This window comes from Rissa tridactyla, chromosome 5, assembly GCF_028500815.1.
Source record: "Rissa tridactyla isolate bRisTri1 chromosome 5, bRisTri1.patW.cur.20221130, whole genome shotgun sequence".
In the NCBI taxonomy this organism is placed as follows: Eukaryota; Metazoa; Chordata; class Aves; order Charadriiformes; family Laridae; genus Rissa; species Rissa tridactyla.
Genome location: NC_071470.1, coordinates 22,786,105 through 22,806,510, shown reverse-complemented (window position 1 = coordinate 22,806,510; position 20,406 = coordinate 22,786,105). Strand labels below are relative to the sequence as shown.

General features: G+C 37.4%; 1 protein-coding gene across 1 annotated transcript in view; it reads right to left on the bottom strand.

Annotated features, from left to right (window-relative positions):
* Positions 1 to 20,406, bottom strand: part of KCNIP4 (potassium voltage-gated channel interacting protein 4) — a 339,234-nt gene that overhangs the window by 318,058 nt on the left and 770 nt on the right. The gene's annotated exons all lie outside the window — the stretch shown is intronic.

Below are 20,406 nucleotides of genomic sequence, written 5' to 3'. Positions count from 1 at the left end.
AAGAGATCAGACTGTGATTTAAGACACAACAAAGATCAGTAGAAGACCCCAAATAAACTCCTGTCAAAGAAAAAGTGTCCCTTAGTTCCCAATCAAGCTGTCAGAATGAAAATGCTCTTTGTAGTGAATACAAAAATACAGAAAACGGATCTTGAAGCAGAAATATATGCTTACCATCAAGTCAAAAAGCCTGTAAGTCAAAGCTCAACAGTAATAGACAAAAAAGGTAACGAAATTAGCAATTTCAGCAATCCTCTACAATAAACCACCATAACTTGACCTAGCTAGTGCTTCATACGCATCATCTTTCATCACTGTCATGTCCAAATTACTTTGTTTAGAAGGATCATTCTGCAAGATTCTAACAAGAGGGTCACTGCATGAATGTCATTCCACCCCAGACTATTGAACAGTACCTGCTTAGGACATCAACCTGAAAGCAAACAAGACTTATTTTAAGTGGTCAGAGCTGTATAAGCCCATCGGAGCAGGAGGAAGGTTAAAAGCTTTGACGAGTCAGGAGATTAACTCATGGCTTCCAGGTGCTAGCTAAGGAATATGCAAATTTAACATATGACTAATAACAACCCAGAAAGACACAAAAATACCCATTGCTCTGTTACAAAGCAAAGCAAACCTTTTTCTCAGTCAAATAACTGCTTGCATTGCAGGGGCAAGAGAACAAAAGGGTAAGAAATGTGAAGAGCTTTTCAGGTAACAGACATCTCTCAAATGAATACAGCCGACAGCTGCCAAAGCTAAACCACCCAGAAGCAAAGGGCGGAAGGGTGAAGGACTGAATCCTTCATTTCTATTTAAACACCAAAAAAACCCCAACACACCAAAGAATGCAGAAACTGAACAGTCTCTTTAAGAAAATATATTTTTGGGGTGGAAGCAGATTAATATCTTTCTACTATACTCAATACCTCAGCAGAGTCCTTCAATTCCATTCTGACAACAGGCTGCTTGAACATACTCTGAAGCTTTTCTTGAGATTTTTTTTTTAAATTCTTAGTTCAGTTCTATTTCTTAACTGAGTAAAACCAGGAGCCGGAGGTCTAAGGCAGGGAAACAAGCTTTTGAGGGTACAGAAAGCACTACACAGGACCTGCAGAAATTAATTATATACTTGAAATATTTGTTATGTATTTATTAGATATCTCAAAAAAATAAAGAAACAGCTACAAAATCCTTGGAATTTGGGTGCAGGGAAATCTGAAGAGAGAGTACTTTCTACCTCATTTTTCTCCTCCCACTGACTTAGAGCAGTATTAAACAAGAGAATTCAATATAAACTGGAATAAAACCTTAATAAAGGGTTTGGGAAATTGATGAGATAATTAAAGGAACCCCAGGCCTGAGGTATCCCATCAGTAAATACACAACAAATTCCACAGCCTATAACATGCTGAAGATATTTCTAATGCAATGTTCTAAGTATGCCTTAATGTACATTCTTTGCATTTTTCCTAGGCTGAACTTTATTAAACTCCTTGCATTTTTCCCTAATACAGGTTTACGTAACGAAGGCAGAAATAAATTAGCACAAAAGAAAATAAGCTTTGAATTCAGTGACTTGAGAGAAAAAAAAAAAAAAGAAAACCCAGTAACACTATTTTCTATCACTGAACCGCTTTTTCCTATAAGCTGAATTTCTGGGAGCAAACCCTTGTTGTACATTGTAGGAGATATCACACAGAAAAGCGATCACCGGTTTTGACAGCTTACATGCCTTGCATATCAGTAATTGACATTCATTTGGGAGCCTTTCTTTATTTTTTGGAAACATTTCTTTTACTTGGTGCTTGATAATTAGACATTTGAGAGTAAGAGCAACCTGCCATCTTAGTGTCACTCCATAGCTTAACACAGGAGGGGAAAAAAAAAAAACCACAACAAACCCAGAAGCCATAATCATGCGTTCCTCTGAATGCTGAGAAATAAACAAAAAAGGGACTATATGGCCTTTGTGGGTAAAATTATCCCCTTGGAATTTTTTCCCATTGAAGTTTTGTACTCCGTATCTGTAGAAAAAGGGAAATGTCAAAATGCAGATCTTGAGTTAGAGCCCACGCGCTTCCTCTTTCCCCCTGTACCTGTAGTGCCAAAGCAACTTTGCTTTCTGGAATCCCACTCTGCAATATAGCAGTTACTGCTGCATGAAGGACATTTGTGACCGAGCGAAAACCAAAACAGCATTCACTGGCACTAGCGTGAGGTGCACATACCCTGTTGTCAGCAGCACTTTAAAATTAAAAAAAAAACAAAAAACCAAAACCCAAACAAACCACTCACCCTACTTTACCAAGAGTTCTATAGTTGCCTAGTTAAAGTGTTAAGGGAGGGGCAGAATTCTTCACACCTTCTCATTTTTCTTGCAAGTTATTTTTCACACTATGACACAGTATGATGGAATCACTCAAAATACAATTTTAAAAGAAAAATACAAACCCCCACAAAAATTAGCTTCTAAAAACAATGACCTAAATATAAGTTTAAAAAGAAAGGACATGTAATAACTTTTTTCTCCCCCCCCCCCCCCCCCCCCCCCCGTAGTACAGAGTGAAACAAATTAAATTTTATGAACATCCATCTGGGATTCAGGATGTTTGATTGCATTTTTACAACAGACAGAAATGAAAATGAGTAGTTTACTTTAGCAGTTGGTACAGTTCTATGCCTGGAAATGCCTGGAAATTTATCATAGTTTGCCAAGTAATTTAAGCACTCAATTTCCAACAGCTACTGCTCCCAGCCTGGGGAGGCATTGAGGAGAAAAAAAAAAAATCTACAACAAATTACAAGTGATGAATTTTTAGTAGCCTCCATATGTTTTTTTGTGCCGCTAGCAGACAGGATACCGGGCAACAGACTCCCTGAGAGAAGAGAAGGTTAACAAAGCGGGTAGTAAAAAGAAGAGCCTACGTTAAAGGTGACCTTCTCAGAAGAGGTATTCCAGCCTCTGGCCGGGATGAGGCAAGGCTGCAACTGCTACAGAATTATGTTAAAAGTAGCTTATCATTCATTTCTGAAAGAGAGTTGTCCTGGCAACTTTGCTTTGTATTGAGTCATTTGCTACGGCACTTATGCATTTGTATGCCTTTGACGTATTTTCTTGATTGGACTTTTCAGGAATCCAGTGCTGAGATGCTAAGTCTTTAATCCTACATCATAAGACAGATACCAAGCTACTTAATTCTACCAGAATGACTTCTGCTCCAGGACTGCAAAGGATCAAAGCACAGGCAGCAGTTTTATCAATGTTTTCTTGGACTTCAGCAGAATGTAGGCACCAGAGTCCGAATGTACTTACCCATGGGCTGAAATAACTTGTCCTTGTCAGGGCACTAGTGGAGAAACAAAAATCTGAAATCATCGTTTTGCATTCTAGCTAGTCAACAATGCCTTGTTTTAGAATGACAGATCTTTATGATTGCCAATGGCATCCGTGGAAGAATCTCTGCAAGACATTACTGTGTCTCCCAAAGCATTGGACCGAGAGATTCTTATTTTCTTCATGTTGCATTTAGAAGAAATTCACAGTGGCTTACATAGATATGCTCTGCCTCGGTAATGTGTTTTTATACCTTATTATTCCAGTTGAAAGCAAAGGGAAAAGATTTAAAAAGAAAGAACGAACAATCTTAAATTCATTTAAGCAAATGAGCAGCATGCCGCAGACTGGACGTAAAGAGAACACTGATCTCTCAAGGCAGGTCTCGTGGCATCAGTCACCTTCAGGGTGCGTATGACCTCTGGATTTGGATTCAGTACTTTAAGACGAGAGCCAATCTTCAAAGTCTTGGTTTCACTCTGCTCTCTCTTAGCTGCAAGTTGACAAAGTAACAGCAAAACAAAAAGATGACTTACTAAGCAGGATTTACAGATACATTAAAAAAAAAAAAAAGCCAAAAGAACAAAGGCAGGAAATGGAGTAGAAGTAACTGGTCAGACATCGTAGCAGAGGATGGTTACGATGGAGGGGTCCCTACGGGATCAATGCAGGAGCTCCTATGTTCAACACGTTTATAAGTGTTCAGGAAAGAGGATGAATAATGAAGCTAGCAAAATCTGTTTATGATATTCAGTCATTTAGGGACATGAAAGCTTAGTCCAGGTACCACATGGAACTGAATGAATGGGTGATAAAGTGATGAAAGATGGCGAGCAAATGAAACAACGTAGACAAACAACATGAGGCAGGTAGGAAAACCAACTTTAACCCACACCACAGGGCTGAACTCACTACAGACTACAGCCACTGAAAGATGGTTGCATTATTCTCATAATTCATACTTCTAAGAAAACATCAGCCTATCAGCACTTTAAAAAAAAAAAAAGCAAACAAAACATTAAGACTGATTACAAAAGTATTAAAGAACTGAAGAGCAAGCATGTAGAACTATGAAAACAGGGGTTCTGTACATTTTAAGTACAAGACATCCGATAGTACTTTGGGACTCCAAATCTGGTATTTGATGCAGATTAACTAAATGTAAAAAACTAGTAGTACAGAACACAAGCTAAAACATTGCATTGTTTGGCAAGAATGGTGTTGTAAAAAAAAAAAAATGTCTAGAACAAATTTATTTTTTGTTCGCACACAATGGGACAGTACCTATCTATCTTATGGGTAAGATGTAATAGAAAGAAAATCCAAATTCCCTCAAATCTAAATCTGCTCACTTAACAGCAATGCAGGTAAAAATCCCATTCTTAAATACGTGTATTTAAATAAATATTCTTCTTATATTGAAGTAAACAGTCAACATAAAAGCACCGAAAATTCTAGGTACTCTGTTTTCTGTTATTACATAAAAAGGGGCACATGTGAAATTGCCTATTACAATGTCAAGATGAGTATTTAGGAGAATTCTATCACTTTTTGGAGGGCAGTTTTCTCCCCGATGAAAATGATCATCTTCTGCTATACGAGACAAATTGATTGATTTCAGCAGACCAGTCGTGAAAGAACTGGCCTTATTCTTACACTGTCTCAAAAGGATGACATTTCAATTACTGACACAGTATGATACTGTGCAGACAACAGGTAAGTAATTTAATAAGATCAGTCCAGAACTTCCTGTAAGCAATACATACAATTCAATTAGTTTCTCACAATAGACTACAGCGGTTATTTGAGGAGCTTCAAGCACTTCATCTGGTAATTCTTCACAGGGGCAGGAATGCCCCACTGTTTCCATTCACATCTGTCACTCAGCATTAAAGTTTCAGAGCGCCATGAATGTGGACACTGGGTATGTGGCAGCACTCGGATTCACCTGTGTGCGGTGCAAGGGAAAAGGCTTGAATCACGATGATACTTCCAAAACCATCACTCGGGGTAACAGACGCGTCAAAGTGAACGGGAGCAGTGATTGTCAGCCACCACCAGCATTTCAGTCTTTCCCAACCTGGGTTTTACTTACTGATGTAACTCTGAATTCAAAAGCCACTTTGTTTTTGAAGGAATACATATTTCTACACTGTATTTTAGAAAAATCACGAGTTTGATCATTTTGCCTTACCTCTCAGCACTTTTAGGGCTGTAAGACTGGAGACATGACACCAAGCTGTTCCCTAGCTATTTCTCTTGGTCCAGACTCTTAGTTGGTACAGCTTTGCCAATGGCTTCATACCACGGTACACAATAACATAGATGTATCAGTGCCTGTGCATATACACGCGTTGTTATATCCTAGTGGCACTCCTACTCCCTCTTCTTTTTCCTTCATCTTCTCTCCACACCCTCGCTCTCCTAGATATGTGCAACTGTTTTACTTCAGGTAGGTTTTTCTTAAAGTCTCGTTTTGTGTTTTCACTTCTCTTCAGCATTAATTTGCATCTAATTTTCTTTGTTTGGCTGCATTTTTAAAAGTTATTAGCTGATTGAAGAAATTAAAAATCTTCTTGCTCTCACTAAAAAGCCTTGACACCTTCTCAGGGCTCCTGAGGAGCTGTGCACACAGGCTACTCAGGATAGTTAAATATTAATTAATCAGCAAGGTGGAATAGTTAAAATGAATTCAGTCTCTGTTGAGACCCTTCTAATTCAGAATTAAAAAAGACATTGTCTGATTTAATTTCCTTGAGAAATTAATAAGCTAAATTAAAGTAAGGTCACTTCAGTTCTGGCTCTTCTGAAACATGGCAGCTTTACTTAATTTGAATGCGATCTGCAGGTGAAGACATTCCTTAGATTTCACTTATGTTACTAGTCCTTTCCTGAACAGATAATAGAAGTTTACAAAAGTTGTGTTAGTCACCAGTACAGTAATTCAAGAGCAGCTTATCACTGGTCGTTAATATTTGTTTGTGTGCACACAAAACATGGTATTTTGGGGTAACTGACTACATGAAAATAATCATTAGACTCACGTTTACAGTAATTAATTTCACATGTATTTTCTACAGAAAGCTCTACAATTTTTACTGTCGCAGATTCCAGAGGCGTCATTGCTAGACGATCTAGCAATTGCTAGACTGTACGGATGGTACCTGACACAAGAGATGCTTGAATATGAGCGCATTTAAAACTTGTAAGTGAACACAAAGAAAGTTTATTTAAAAGTATGTTTGTTAAAAATGTGTATTTAAAGATTTTGAATGTAGAATATAAGTAAAAATCATAACTTTTCCATAATCTAGGAAAATCTGCATCATCAACATTAGCACTTACTATACGTACTCAACTTGATTAAAAATGAACTTGACTTTTTTTTGCTCCAAGCTGGGTGCACCCGAGCACACGTGTCAGCACCATGTTTGACCAGCAACTCTGCTCTCTCAAGTGCTGCAGAAACTAGAGCCCCCACATCAAGTTCTTGACCCAAGGGATTCAGCCGAGGAAAAAATCTGACCTGGTATTTTTAAGAAATTTTTCTCCAACTAACATAATGAAACGTAGCCATTAAACTGCAGAATCCATGGACAAACTTTTGAGGAGTAAATGCCATAAAAGCCTAATTCACATTTTCAGTGTTGACCCAGGACTCTATGTTCTGCTGACCTCTACAAATTTTACCACAAATCAAATACAAGTGATCAGCTACACTCATTTTTCCTGAAGTTAACCGAAGTTTACCATGGCTGTATGCAGAAAGGCCTGCGCATCACAAATGCTAGATGCTGTTTGATTTTAATCACATGCCTCATATAAGAATAACAAATCTCCTAATAAAAAGTAGACTAATGGAGATACAAAATTTAGTACCTCGTCTTAGATTTACTCTATTTCCTAAATAAATGAAGTATGAGTACTGATGAAAACAGACTTTTTTGCCCTATCCCAAGCACTTTCAATTTATGTTTACATTTAGTTACATTGCCTAGATGGGGACTCCATAAAAAGTTCAAGAGGGCAAATCATTACCAGTTTTAAAAGCTATAGAGCCTATTTGACACCCCTCCTGATAAGACTGTATATGCTTATTTTCAGATGATGTATTCTGAAGACACAGTAATAACAAAACTTCATTTATAGAATTATGATATCAATATTATTTGGAAAAGAACTTCAAATGCAGAATTAACGACATGTTAGAGTTCAGCACTGAGGGGTATTAACAGTAACACAGGCTCCCAAAGAATACCTGCTGTAGCTTTAAAAAGATGCTTGGAAAATAAAATCTTTAATTTCTTGCTGTTTTTGGTGAAGTGATCCCCATGCAAAGGTCAAAGTGTACACATACTTTCACCATGCTACAGACTTCAGTGAAAAACACAGGAGGTAAACTGGCACTCGAAAACCAGATTCTACAGGTAGTATCTTAGTCAATGTTAGAGAACCAACTGATGTAATTTGGACAGCTTTTTGCAGTGGGAAGTTCAGGAGTTCAGTTCCAGATGGTTGTTGGTTTATTTGGTTTTGTTTTAAATTACTTCAAAGTAAGTATTTCAGTTTTGGAACGGAAAGAAATATTAAAGTGAATTGCGTTGTCTTCCCCGACAAGCTGTCATTATGTGAAGACAAGAGGCAAATTAAGAGTTCAGTGTCACATGAAGTGTGTCACTCTATTTAGTCAATATCTAAACAAATTCTGACACACAAAACTCTGCAAGTAGAATTTAAATCAATTGGGTTATACACGGAAACAATAAATGTTAAAAATAGATACAGCCTGAAAACACCTTAAAGTAAAGGCCACCGCACCGGGAAAGAGAATAGTGTGTGTGACAATCAGTGTCACTGTTATTGCACATGAACAGGTGACTGCCAGCGTAATAGGGCATGAGGTTGGCTTTCACCATGGCCACAAAGTGGTGTTAAGTTTTATCATTTCTGTAATTTCTACTTGGCTGTATTAGAGCCAGTCATACAGAATAACCCGTTAAAGACCGAAGCGCTGTTAGCACATAGTTCGGTGACGACGTATTTCCAAGGTAGCATATTACTGCCATTTTCCAGATTGTCCATTTAGTTTATATCCAAACACAGTATTGAATTGGCCATCATCTATTTCGAGCATTCTTACAGGATTCAAAAATTAAACTATTAGATGGGGAAAATATGTTTGTTAATGCAGGTTCACAGCCAGTATAGCCCTTGCAGACTGTTTGTTAAATATGAACATGTGGTTATCCCAGTTTTGAAGAGACTGACATTCATTAAACTAAAAGTTAAATTATATACTATCACTACAGTCCTCTAAGAGCATATGCATATATTGCCATATTAGGGTAAGTTAGATTATCAGGGTTTCTCCTTTTTATTCCTAGCTTGCATCTTTCACTTAACAGCCATAAATAAAACTACAATTCCAAAATAAAACAGATTCAAAATACGGGGGTTTTCATTATGTTTTTTAATACCTTAATTTGAATGATCATCTATTGACACTGCTACCGATGGGATGAGTCCATCTTCCCTAGTTATCCCTGCTTTAGCTGTTACATACTCATCTTGTCTTCCATCAGGAAGTTTCAGATCCCTTTTCAGGTCATTAAAGAGAACAAATTGCCGGAGGGGGTAGGAAAGTATTTAGACTTAAGGCTAGACTTGTGGATTTGCACTAGGTCTTCAAATATAATCATTCATATTCTCATTCATAGCCGATACTATGACAATGGGGCAAGAGCATTAGTTTTACTCCAAGGGGAAAAAAAAATTATATAAGGTCCTAGAACTTATTCTAAGGCTATTCCATATGTGAAGCCTAACAAACCCAAGATATTAAAAAAGCACATGATTCTTATAATTAGGCTGTAAAACACTGTCTGGGGGGGAAAAGAGTTTCAATTTACTTCACATTTGGTTTATAACTCCATGCAGACTACCTGCTTTAAACTTCTGGTGGTTGGAGGAAGGAGCTCAGGAGAGATGATTTAGTCAAGAACACTGTTTAGGAAGAGGCAGCAGTTACAACTGTTAAACTGTGATACTCCACCATCCTTTGAAGCAGTGATATTATCCTAATTGCAGAGAAGTTTATTTCAACGTAAAAGATAAAAATGATTGTATTGGTTCAGATTAAGGATCCATCTAACACAATATTCTGTCTTCAGCTGCAGCTATTAGTGTAGGCCCAGAGAAGAGAAAGGGGACAGGCATACTGAACACTTTCCTAGCTATGGACTACTTTCATCTCAGGGAATTTCTTACGTATACTACAGTAAATCTAGTTAGCGACTCCCAGCAGATTTGTTTTCCAGGTGGTTGCCTGGCTTCTCCCTCTGAACTCATACGGAACTTTTTGCACATACGACACCCTTTAGTAAGGGGTTTCACAGGCCCCAGGGTTTCATTCCTGACTGGCAATGGTAAATTCATCACCTATGCATTTAGACATAAAGCTCATTTTGCCCAGTGTGCACCACTTCACGTTAATCTACGTTGAATTTTATCTGCCATTTTACTGTCTTTGAGAATCATTGCACAAAATCTGTCTATGATAGAGACCCCCTATAAAATGAATAGCAACTCAACAACCAAAAAACAGTCTGCGTACACTAAGGTAGTATTTATTACAGCTTGCATCCAAATTTCTACTCTAAGTATACTCTACTCCTTACTGCTTCTATTACTGCCAGGTACTCTGTACAATGTTTTGCAGAAAAATGCACACACATTTAAGAACTGCATTAGATTGTACAAGGCTGAGATAGTCTTAATGCTGCCATTTCCTAACACTTTGTCTGCATGATTTGGTAACTTTCTGAGAGTTCCTTTAAGAGTTATTTTTAAACATAATGTCAAGTGCTGCGTCCTACATAGAGTTGAAGTTTTAATATTATCTTTATAAATTATGTCAGTAGTTTGGACTCTTACAAGAATGTTACAGAACATAGGACTTCCAAAGAGAGATCATTAAGGATGGCTATGGGATGCTTTTCAATGTGTCGTTTGTAAGAGAAGCCGAACTGTATCTTTCATTATAATTAAGATTCAGATTTGGAATGAGAGAATAAAAATTCAATCTTTTCAAAAGAAATGGTATCCAGCATGGTAACTCTGTCAGTCCTTTTCCCATTAACATACCACAAGAAATCTCAAGACTTCAAAGAAGACTCTTTGGGAAGGATCTGGAAAAAAAACTTTTTGAAATAGGTTACATGATGGAGTTAACGTGTTAAAAATATGGGATGTTTAAGTGAAATATTTAAATATATTCAGGAGAATATGCTTAAAGATTAGGGTATTGCTTTTAGATCCCCTACTTCAAGATACCCTTCCACCCACACAAATTTTTCACTACTGCTTCAGTCTTCTGTGATGTTCAGTCAATCTGCCACATGCAGGATTATAAAATTTGAAGTTGAAACATTTTGTACAACACTGAGTTTTGCAGATATTGCTTAAAGAAAGTGAGGGGTATGCAAATTGGTGGATGCAAAAGCAGTCTATCTAGACCATTTTCTGAAGAGGGGGAAACTTATAATTTGTGAGTGATTAGCAGTGGTTTATTACCATATATTTTCTAATTAATTACATTACTTAAAATCTAAGTGACCCTCTACAAAAAAATCACTGGAAGTTCACAGTAGGTCTGCAGCCGTGGCATGCGAGAGGTACATAGCTAGGATGGATTTTTTGGGGTGAACAGAAGAAATATTTATAATCTACTCCAGCTTGAAGCAGAATGTAGCATAAATGCACTAATTTATGGCATTCTCAGCATTTCCTGGTATTTCTTCTAAGCTAACTGCTGCTAAGTTTAATACATCTTGTTCTTTTTTCTCGGAGTACTGTCTATAGCTCAGTCTACTTCTAAACAAAAAGCCTGTAGGAGGGGTCCTATTTGTTTACGATAACATAAAAAGGTGTTTTCAAAAGCCAGGTACTCAATTATGCAAAAAGCCAGAAATCATAGCAACGTTATAAGAGGACTCAGGAAAAATTCAACTAGTATATCTGCCAAGACAACTTACAAAAAATAAATTTCAGTTGGGGGTGGTGATGGTGTTATTTCTTTTAAGGTATTTTTCTCTCAGTGTCTGATATTTTACCTTTAGGCACCTCAGTCAACTAGTAGTACGAAACCTACTCAGAATCCAACTTTATAATGTTTCTGCATCCACCACACCCTTTCACAAAAGTGATTTCTCTCTGAGGCAGATTAATGCAAAGACTGCATAGGCAAAAGTTATCAATGCTAATCAGGAACTTGAGAAAGCATAAAGTACAATGCAAGAACTTCAAATGAAATCTCATTGGTTTCTTTGAAATTAGTATGGTTTCTTTCCCTAAGCAGGGCATGACAAAGATTTCACCCTCGTGCATTAGAACTTGTGCAATTATAGAGAGAGAGAGAACAGCACGCCTCTGTATATGAAAAATATCTGAGACCCGGAATGTTCAAACTGCCTCACACAGACAGACAGAGATGCAGACCTTAAATCTGGAGTTCTTTGGCTTTAAAAAAACAAAAACAAAAAAAGACTAATCAGGTTGATGAAAAATACTGATTTGGTATCAGAGGAAGAAATATTTCAGCAATGCAAATAAAAAAAAAAAAGGCATTTGGAAATGTATAAAGCCCGTGTTTTCCCCATGAATATTGACATTTTAGCTTTTTCATGACATCTTCAAGCTACAACCTCCTTTTAAAATAATTTTATTTTAGACCCAATTTGCGTAAAGAGGAGAATATCTTTTTCATCTGTTCTCTTTGTCTCATGTTGTTTAGGATTATTTTGACATTTTAGATTACTGTTTTCTTTTAATTTATTCTACTTCTCATTTCATTTTACGTGTGTTTTCAATAGAAGGTAATAGAACATTATTAGCCTTCATGCAAAAATGCTAGTTCATCTTCCCTGGTTGTTAAGGTTCCTTATTAACCCCATAATAACAGAGCAGCCTTGAGTAAAGTTTTCAAACCATTGTTCTTCTGCTATTGAATAGATTTTGTCCAACCTGTAACCACTACTTCATCTCTGGCTCGAGATGAGCATCATTGTTAGATGTTTAATGATGAGCAAAGTGCTTTTATTATAATTTGGCTCTGTATTTCAGAATTTCATCCTATGAAATCAAAAGAGAGAACTGAAGAAGATGGTAGAAATTCTATGGTTACATTAGAACTGATGAGGAAAATTTTCAAGCGTCATCAGGGAGATGGTGCTGAGAACTCATTAGAGTGAAGTTTCTTCACTGTGCTTTCTTCATTACACACTGTAGGGTAATTAAGTGGCACAATTTTTTTTATGGATTTATGCAAGTAAACAGTGCTGTAAATTGTCTTCTCTCAAGAGTCTACCCTGTACTATTTCTTCCAAAAAAAAAAAAAAACAAACCTCTCTTTGTGAAACAAGACAATATTTGAGAAATGAAAATTCATTACAGTGGACATACATCAGTGCATCACCATTTGAAAATTCTTTCATTGTGAGATCAGCGAAAAGAAATGCAGACTCATTTTCAGGGGGCTCATAACACATAGTTTTGCGTGAGAAGTATTCCTCTTCTTAAGTAGGACAAAGCAAAAGCTTTTTTTCTCTTTTACCCTGTTCAAAACAGTTTGAAGTGCCAGGAAAAAAAACACACAAAAAACTCCAGTGCTGTCTTTCTGTCCACTGCCACTTTTTAACGAGCATTTATAAATACACTGAGAGAACAAAGCCAGGGTTATTCAGTTGGTAGCACACTCCTGACTGCTAAAGTCATTCTTTACCAAAAGACTTTCGACGTGCCATGGTGTGCCCTAAACTCATAGCAACGTGTCCCTGCAGGGAACAGCACGGTGACTGCTCCATTGTGAGAGCAAGGCAAGAGCACAATTAAAATGCCTGCTTGATAGGCCTCATTTTTCCACTTAATCAAATTCACCCTAGAGCGGAGACAGCTTTGCAGCCGCAGCACTCAAATCACCTCGTGAAATTACAGAAGAGTGGAGAAGAGATGAGCATAGCACACCTCCTGCTTAGGAAGGAGCCCATGACAGCTCAGCACGGGAAGAAGTTTGGAAAGGGCTGAAATAACCAGCAGTGAGAGCCACAGCCGCAGCTCTGGCTGCTCTGGCAGAGAGCAGGATGCCCTGAGCCAGCACTGCGGTGGGGTCCTCAGTCACTGGGTCCGCACATGCCTTCGTTACAAGGTTTGGAAAAGAAAGGGAACAACGCAGAGGTCCAAGTGTAAAAGCGCAATGCACTGAGGGATGAAGGACAGCAGGTGAAGAACATATTGGTTGAATTACCTTACTTACTCGCTGTGATAAACTGGCATTCTCCTGCACGCTCCTGAAAAAGCTTAAAAAAACCCCAAGCCTATTCAAAGATATCTGATGAGCAACTGACCATTAAATGCAACTAATCCCTATATTAGACAAGGGCAGATGGAACATCCAGATAAGCAATGACAACAGTTCATCTTCCAATGTTTCATACTAGTTTCTCAACATTTGTTGCAATCCTCTTTGCTTGGGAGATGCAGATTTAAGAATACTGACGGAACGATTAGCTGACAGATTTTCTTAGCTGACTTCAGGTGTGTCTGCGTTGGTCCATGGACATCCATGGAAGAGTTCTGTGAAACATGAAATTCACTTGCAGGGGACTCAGGGACCATCATCTAACCAACAGTTTCTGGTGCTTCTGGTTTGTGAGAACCCACTGCTAGTACCTCAGAAGGCAAAGATTTATAAAAAAGGCAGAGACTCTATTGAAAAGATAAAAATCTTCCATTTTTTTATTACCTAATTGTATTGCCTCACTGTGGGTTAATAGATCACAGACATCTGTCACCATTTGTAGGCCTTGTTTCAACAAAAATGCTTCTGCACACGCTCCACAGCTTTGTTGAGAGATACAATTGCACAATTTGCTTTAAACACATTTTTGCTCATGTAAAGGCAATGGCTTATTTCCACTTTACTTTGTACAACTGGATATAGTACAGCAATATAGCTTTTGCACTTCTGTTTCTTTTGTAAGGGCAGCTGGGAATTATTTATTCCCTTTCATGCTTTCTCTTGAATAGCTGCAGTTCTTACATAATTTCCTTTAATCTTCACTTTCAGAAAATATAAAAATATTCCTCTGACTCAGAGGTGGCCTTAACAAGTGAGTGTAGTTTCTCATTCATTTACTTTTCCATGTATTAAGCTAATAAATCTAATTGAATGCAAAAATCATCATGCGTCTTTCAGAGGGTTACATCAATACAATTAAACTTGAAATCAAAACTGAACCAGAATTTTAACAACTTTGTTTTCTTTGTAATTTTTTTCCCTTTTCCATTAAATCTTTATCCTATTAAAAAAATCCATTAACCAAATGCTTCACGTATTCCCATTTCGGTTTTCCAAACTTTTTTTTTATTCAATTGTCAGTCTTGCACAGTGTACCTGAAGAAGCTTCCAGAGGCTGAAGCCCCGGTGGTGAAAAATTTCCTTTTCCTAGAAATCCCATCTAAGGGGAAAGACGCGAGGAAGTTTCAATTGATAGTTCTTTTCTGTTCATCATACCCCTTTTAGTAAAAACTGTGTCAGGAAGCATAAAAAGAAAAAAAGCCTCTCTTTAGAGCCACAATTCATAAAGTCTCTAAAGGAAATGGATTTGGGGATAGACACTAAAGGGCCACATGGATCTGTTTTTCCACGGTCTATCACAGCAAGTATCTTGGCAAAAGCACAGCTCTATTCGCTGAAGACACGAAGCGCCTCTCACTTTTGAGCTCGGAAATTCAAGAGACTGGAACTAGAGCACTGGGGCTTTTAAACTCCTCAGCCAACCTAACGGCCAGACATTGCTGGCCCAAAAGGTGTTTGATCGAGCCATTAATTAGTGTCTGAAGTGCCCAGCCAGCCTTCAGCGCAGCGCGGTGAAGCCGTGCGGAGGCAGCAGCCGTGTACCCGTGCTTGCCTGGCCGGCACCTGGAGCAGGACGGGGTTTGACAAACGAGCAGCTCGGAGGTCCTGAGCAGCAACTTGTGTCAGAGACAGGCAGATGCCTGGGGACTCTTAACTGCTGCAGCCTTCTCTTTTTTTTTTTTATCCTCCACTGCTTGTCTGCCAGAATCTCCAAGTTCCTCTGAACTTACTTAATTAAGCAGCACGTATTAGAATTGGCAGCATGTATGGAGGCTACCTGCTCTGCAGTTTAAAATGCTGTTACATGAATATTGCCAACTATAAAAAAAAAAAAGCACAGTTACAGATTTCTTTTACAAATTCATAAGAATATCCTGTCTTCCGCTTAGGAAACTGGAAGCAAAATGCCTTATGAATATTCACATTAAATAATCAGTCAACAGTAATTCCAAGTCTTTAGCTTCACTGAATAGTTTTTGTGACTTATCACAAACAAAAATTAACCAGCCAAAACAACATGGAGGAAGACACGCTGCTAGAAAATAGAAGTAGTAAAATTAATGTTAATAATTCAGGAATTCATTGCTATTCAACTTCAAGGTCTGAACAGACCATCTGAGATACAGCATGAGAGTTGGCTCCTACACCTATTTAAAACATACAGATTTTCAGCATCAGAATGCTGGAGAAGCAACTACATAGACAAAAGTACACTAAATTCATTTCAGGATCAGTTTTATTAAAAGAGAAACTCTTTCTTTTGCATTAAAGTACAATACTTTTTCATCTCTAGTAATTCTTCCTAAGACTCGGAAAATTATTTAATCAATTGTTGGAATAATTTCATTTGCCGCATTTAAGATGACAGTTCTCAGATTAAAAGTAAAGTATTTTCAAGTTCTGTCCTTTAAATCTGAGGGGAAAATGAGGAAAAATGCAGTATAATTAAATGTAAGAATTAAGAGCTAATTATTCTCAATATTCTCTTTCACATAATCTCTTAACTAAAGAAAAAAGTTTTCGGGAATATTTACCTACTGTCACTAGTCTACTACATTTTAATTATTCTCTAGGTTTTTAAATTTTACACAGCTTAATTGAAAAAGTTGATAATGGTACAACCCTGATATATTCCCAGTAAGGCTGTTTTAAATTCACAGCCCAAAAGCCAAATCCCATCTTCCGCTAACTTCTGTAGAAAGCATCACTCCAAGAATAAAAATCACAGTGTATCACCCTGATTTTTCAGAATCATTTCATCAATACATCCACAACATGCACACCTAACAACTGAAGGCTTGAGCTGAAACTTTTTATTATAACAACCGTGGAATGGATACCATGCACTGGGAGCTAGAATGAAGTTTAAAAATTGCCTCATGAATAGATAGAACGGGATAGGAAAGGGAACGAGGCAGAAAACATGTCTAGTAGGACATTCAGTCTCAGCATTTCCCTCTCTTCCTGAACTGGGTCATGAAATGAGGCACCTCATTCAGGGTGTTTCAGTCTATCCTTAACAGAGAGCCAACACAAACCATTTGGGATCTCCATGTGGTTGGGACCTATTCTTACGTGCTCTCTGCTGAAGATGATCATCCGTAAGTGCTGTGATGATATTTGATCTTAGAACAGTTACAAATCTCTTTGAATGATTTCATGGAGAGGAGTTTAAATACCGATTCTACTCTCTCCCAGACGATTTCCATAATCATCAGAAAAGACTTAGGCTCCCTGTTACTAGCTTTTTGTGGTCCTATGATATTTACATGCCTGGCTGTATGATGGATTAAGAAGTGGAGTGAATTCTTATCCATACTACCAGATTTTGGAAGTATGGACATTCTCTTTGGACATGGAGGAGACCTCTCAGTCCTCTTCAGGATAAGCAGAGTCAGCAACACAGATCATCTCCTTCCCCGGCAGCCAGCCTAACCAATAGGTGTTCATATATTTCCAGAGCATTCATCCAATGAATCTACAAACCAAAAAAGTGAGCAGCCTTGTAAAGTGTCCATAATTGCTGTCTCAGACTTGGAATTTAGGTACTGGTAGGCAGGTGAACTACCACAGTCACAGGAGCACTGTTGTGAGCCTCTGGATGCCCCTGTGCTAGTGCCTCTCACACCTTCAGGTCTATGCTCAGATGACGTCTTCCTCTTGGCAGTAGGCTAGAAAACATTTCTGTGCCCAAATGCAAAATCTAAGACTCAAGATTACCTTCTGGTAATCTCATTTGTCAAAGTGCCATCAAAGAGTACATCCTGCATTCACCAATTTAACTAAGAAAAATATCAAGCCTGTGATCGGTGTCATTTTACCAATAGCATCAATATCTAGACTAAAAAAATAATAAAAAAACCCATCCATAGTTTAATCTACATAAACCTAGAAGAGTGAGATTACTCCGGTTTGTTGGAGAGACAGTACAATTCCACAGCCAGGGTTGTTCTCCTCTTCCTTCTTTCTTTCTAAATGCATATATTAAATGCCCAAAAAGGACACACTTGTGAAAATTTACCACTGAAGTCAATTACAGTTTTGTTTCTATTACCTCTTTAATCTACATACTTTATCAGTTGTGACAGTTAAGAAAAAAATCCTAGCAATTGCTCTGAAATTATGTTTTTTTCTCCATTGCAAAATAATTTGCGATCTATTTCTTGATCTCACAATGATTTATCTTGTTATTTATAATATACACATTCACACTGCATCCAAAAACTGAAACATTCTGAACAGCAGCGCTAAGTTCTTCACGACAACATTTCAAAGACCAGGCACTTCCAACACAGCTCAAGTGGCAGCAGGCAGTAAAGCAGGAATTGGTGTGATATTTGAAAAATGCTGTCTTCAAGCATTTGAAGGAGTCTCTTTCACTTGTGGAAACACATCAACTTAATATATAGCCGAAGTTACGGAAAGTGAAAAATTTTGTTTAAAAGACTATTTCTTTTCACTACTTTTCACTACATTTTGCTGTCAATCATAGTAACTTGCTGTAAAAAAAAAAAAATAATTGGAAGAGATCTGGATGTATTCAGGCAGAGATCGCAATTTAAAACCCCTTGTAAAGGTTTATGCAGCATTTACCTTCAGGCAAGGAGGTGGTTTCATTAATATTGATTACAGCTGACTTGAATATTAAGATAGTCCATGTTTACGTACTATCCCAGACAGCTGTATGAGATGATTTTTTTATTTAAGTATTGAGACTCACCACAGAACGTGTCTTTAATGTTGTAAATGGTTATGAAACGCAAGCAGTTAAACCAGTAATCAACAGCAACTTCTTAGCTGGGCCTATAGCCAGTAAACCCAGTCTCCCTCCTAGCTCACCTTCTCTTGCTTTCTCATCAGTGTAATCACACCAACTGCAGCAGAGCTTTCACCACTCTATACTCATTTAGATTAAGTACATATTCAACATGTCTACCCATATAGAAAGAAGGAACAGATTAGATTCAGTGCATGCGCTTTCAACAATGTGTAGTTCCAACCTATTAAGTGTAATCATAGAATGTATTGGGTTAACGGTCCCTTCCAGTCCAACACATTCTATGATTCTAATTTAAAGAACACCTGAAAAAGAAACCAGGGGCCAAATCATATCAAGAAGGAAGTTAAATTGTTTTCACCATTGTGCTCCTTAGTAAACATCTACATTTTGAAAATAATTAGTCACTTGAGGGAGCAGATTGCCTGCTTGTAAAAACCTAAATAAGCTTTCTGATAGCTATCCCACATTTTTTGAATGCTCAAGACAGAAACAGCAATATCTTTAATATAAAAATTAAAGTATAACTTTCTAACACTTTTCAACTAGGCTTCCTCATTCATCTTCATTAATTACCAACTTATTATCAACACAATGAATTATGCATTAGATTTTGCAGGGGGAACAGTACCTGGTATCGCAACAGTTGAGGTTAACGACTGGGCTACGCAAGAACTGAAGAGTGGTGCTCTACCTCTCTTAGCAGTTTGATTATTATCACATTATATTGACCTTATTTGCTACATCGTTTGAACACGATGAAGTCTATTAACCTAATGATAGTAGTAAGGTATTGCTGCCTGTAGTAAAAATGAACTGCAAATTTCCTAGGAATTGTCTCAGTTCTTAAGAGTTTCTAGGAGCGGGTTTTTTTTTTTTTTTTTTTTTTTTTTTTTCCCCCTTGCTTGTTTCCTTTAAGGAAACATGTTTCATACAACCTCTACTTGGCTTTCCAGTAATTTAGCATTGACAATGTGCTGCTTAATTATAAATGAAAGAACTTCTTTTAGTAGTAACATAAGAATCAGTATTCCGGATTAATCACAATTCCTGAAAACAGTTCTGAATTGTGAGTTTAGAAAGCTCGCAGCACAAACGTCAGTCTGAAAAATAACGTAGTGTGCATCATTTCCTGGGTAGGAAAGCTTGGTTGACTTTGTGAAAAAGGAGTATTGGTGTTCATTTCTAACATACCTTTCTTTTTGCATCATATATTATTTAATTTCCGTAGCAACCCACAGGAGCAAGAAGCCAGCATTTTCAAAGAACTCTGAATTGATACAATTCACAAGAGAGATACCACAATAGACTAGGAATAGTACAGAAAATAGTCAGGCAAATTCTTTCTTACCAGACACTTGGAGTTACTAAAAAGCTGTATCAGATTCCCACAAGTCACAAGTATCCTATAAAGGACCCACTGCCAGTGTTTATACCATGACCTTTATAGCATTATAACCCCAAATCCGATAAATTGCACACATCAATTCTCTGTTACTGAAGAGTCAACTTTGCTCTCAAATCTTTCCATCAGTGCATAAACTGAAAGAAACCCAACCCCAACAGTAGAAACTTTCAGAATACTTGTAGTAAAATTAATGGCTTTTAATTCTCAATAATCACATTAGTATAATTGGTTATCAACTGCTGATGCTGGACTTGCACCTCTGCTTGATGATTTTTCCAAGGAAAAAAAATAAATATATTTGAAGTCTAGAAAGAAGCACAATTATATTTTATAAATACAGAGTGACATCATGTAAGCTATCATGTCTGTCAGCTGTTAGGAACAGCCACAGAAAATGCTGAATTGTGAGAAAAGTGTATTTTCCAAAGTGCGAAGAAGAAAACTATACTGTTTGTTCAGTCTAGCTTAGA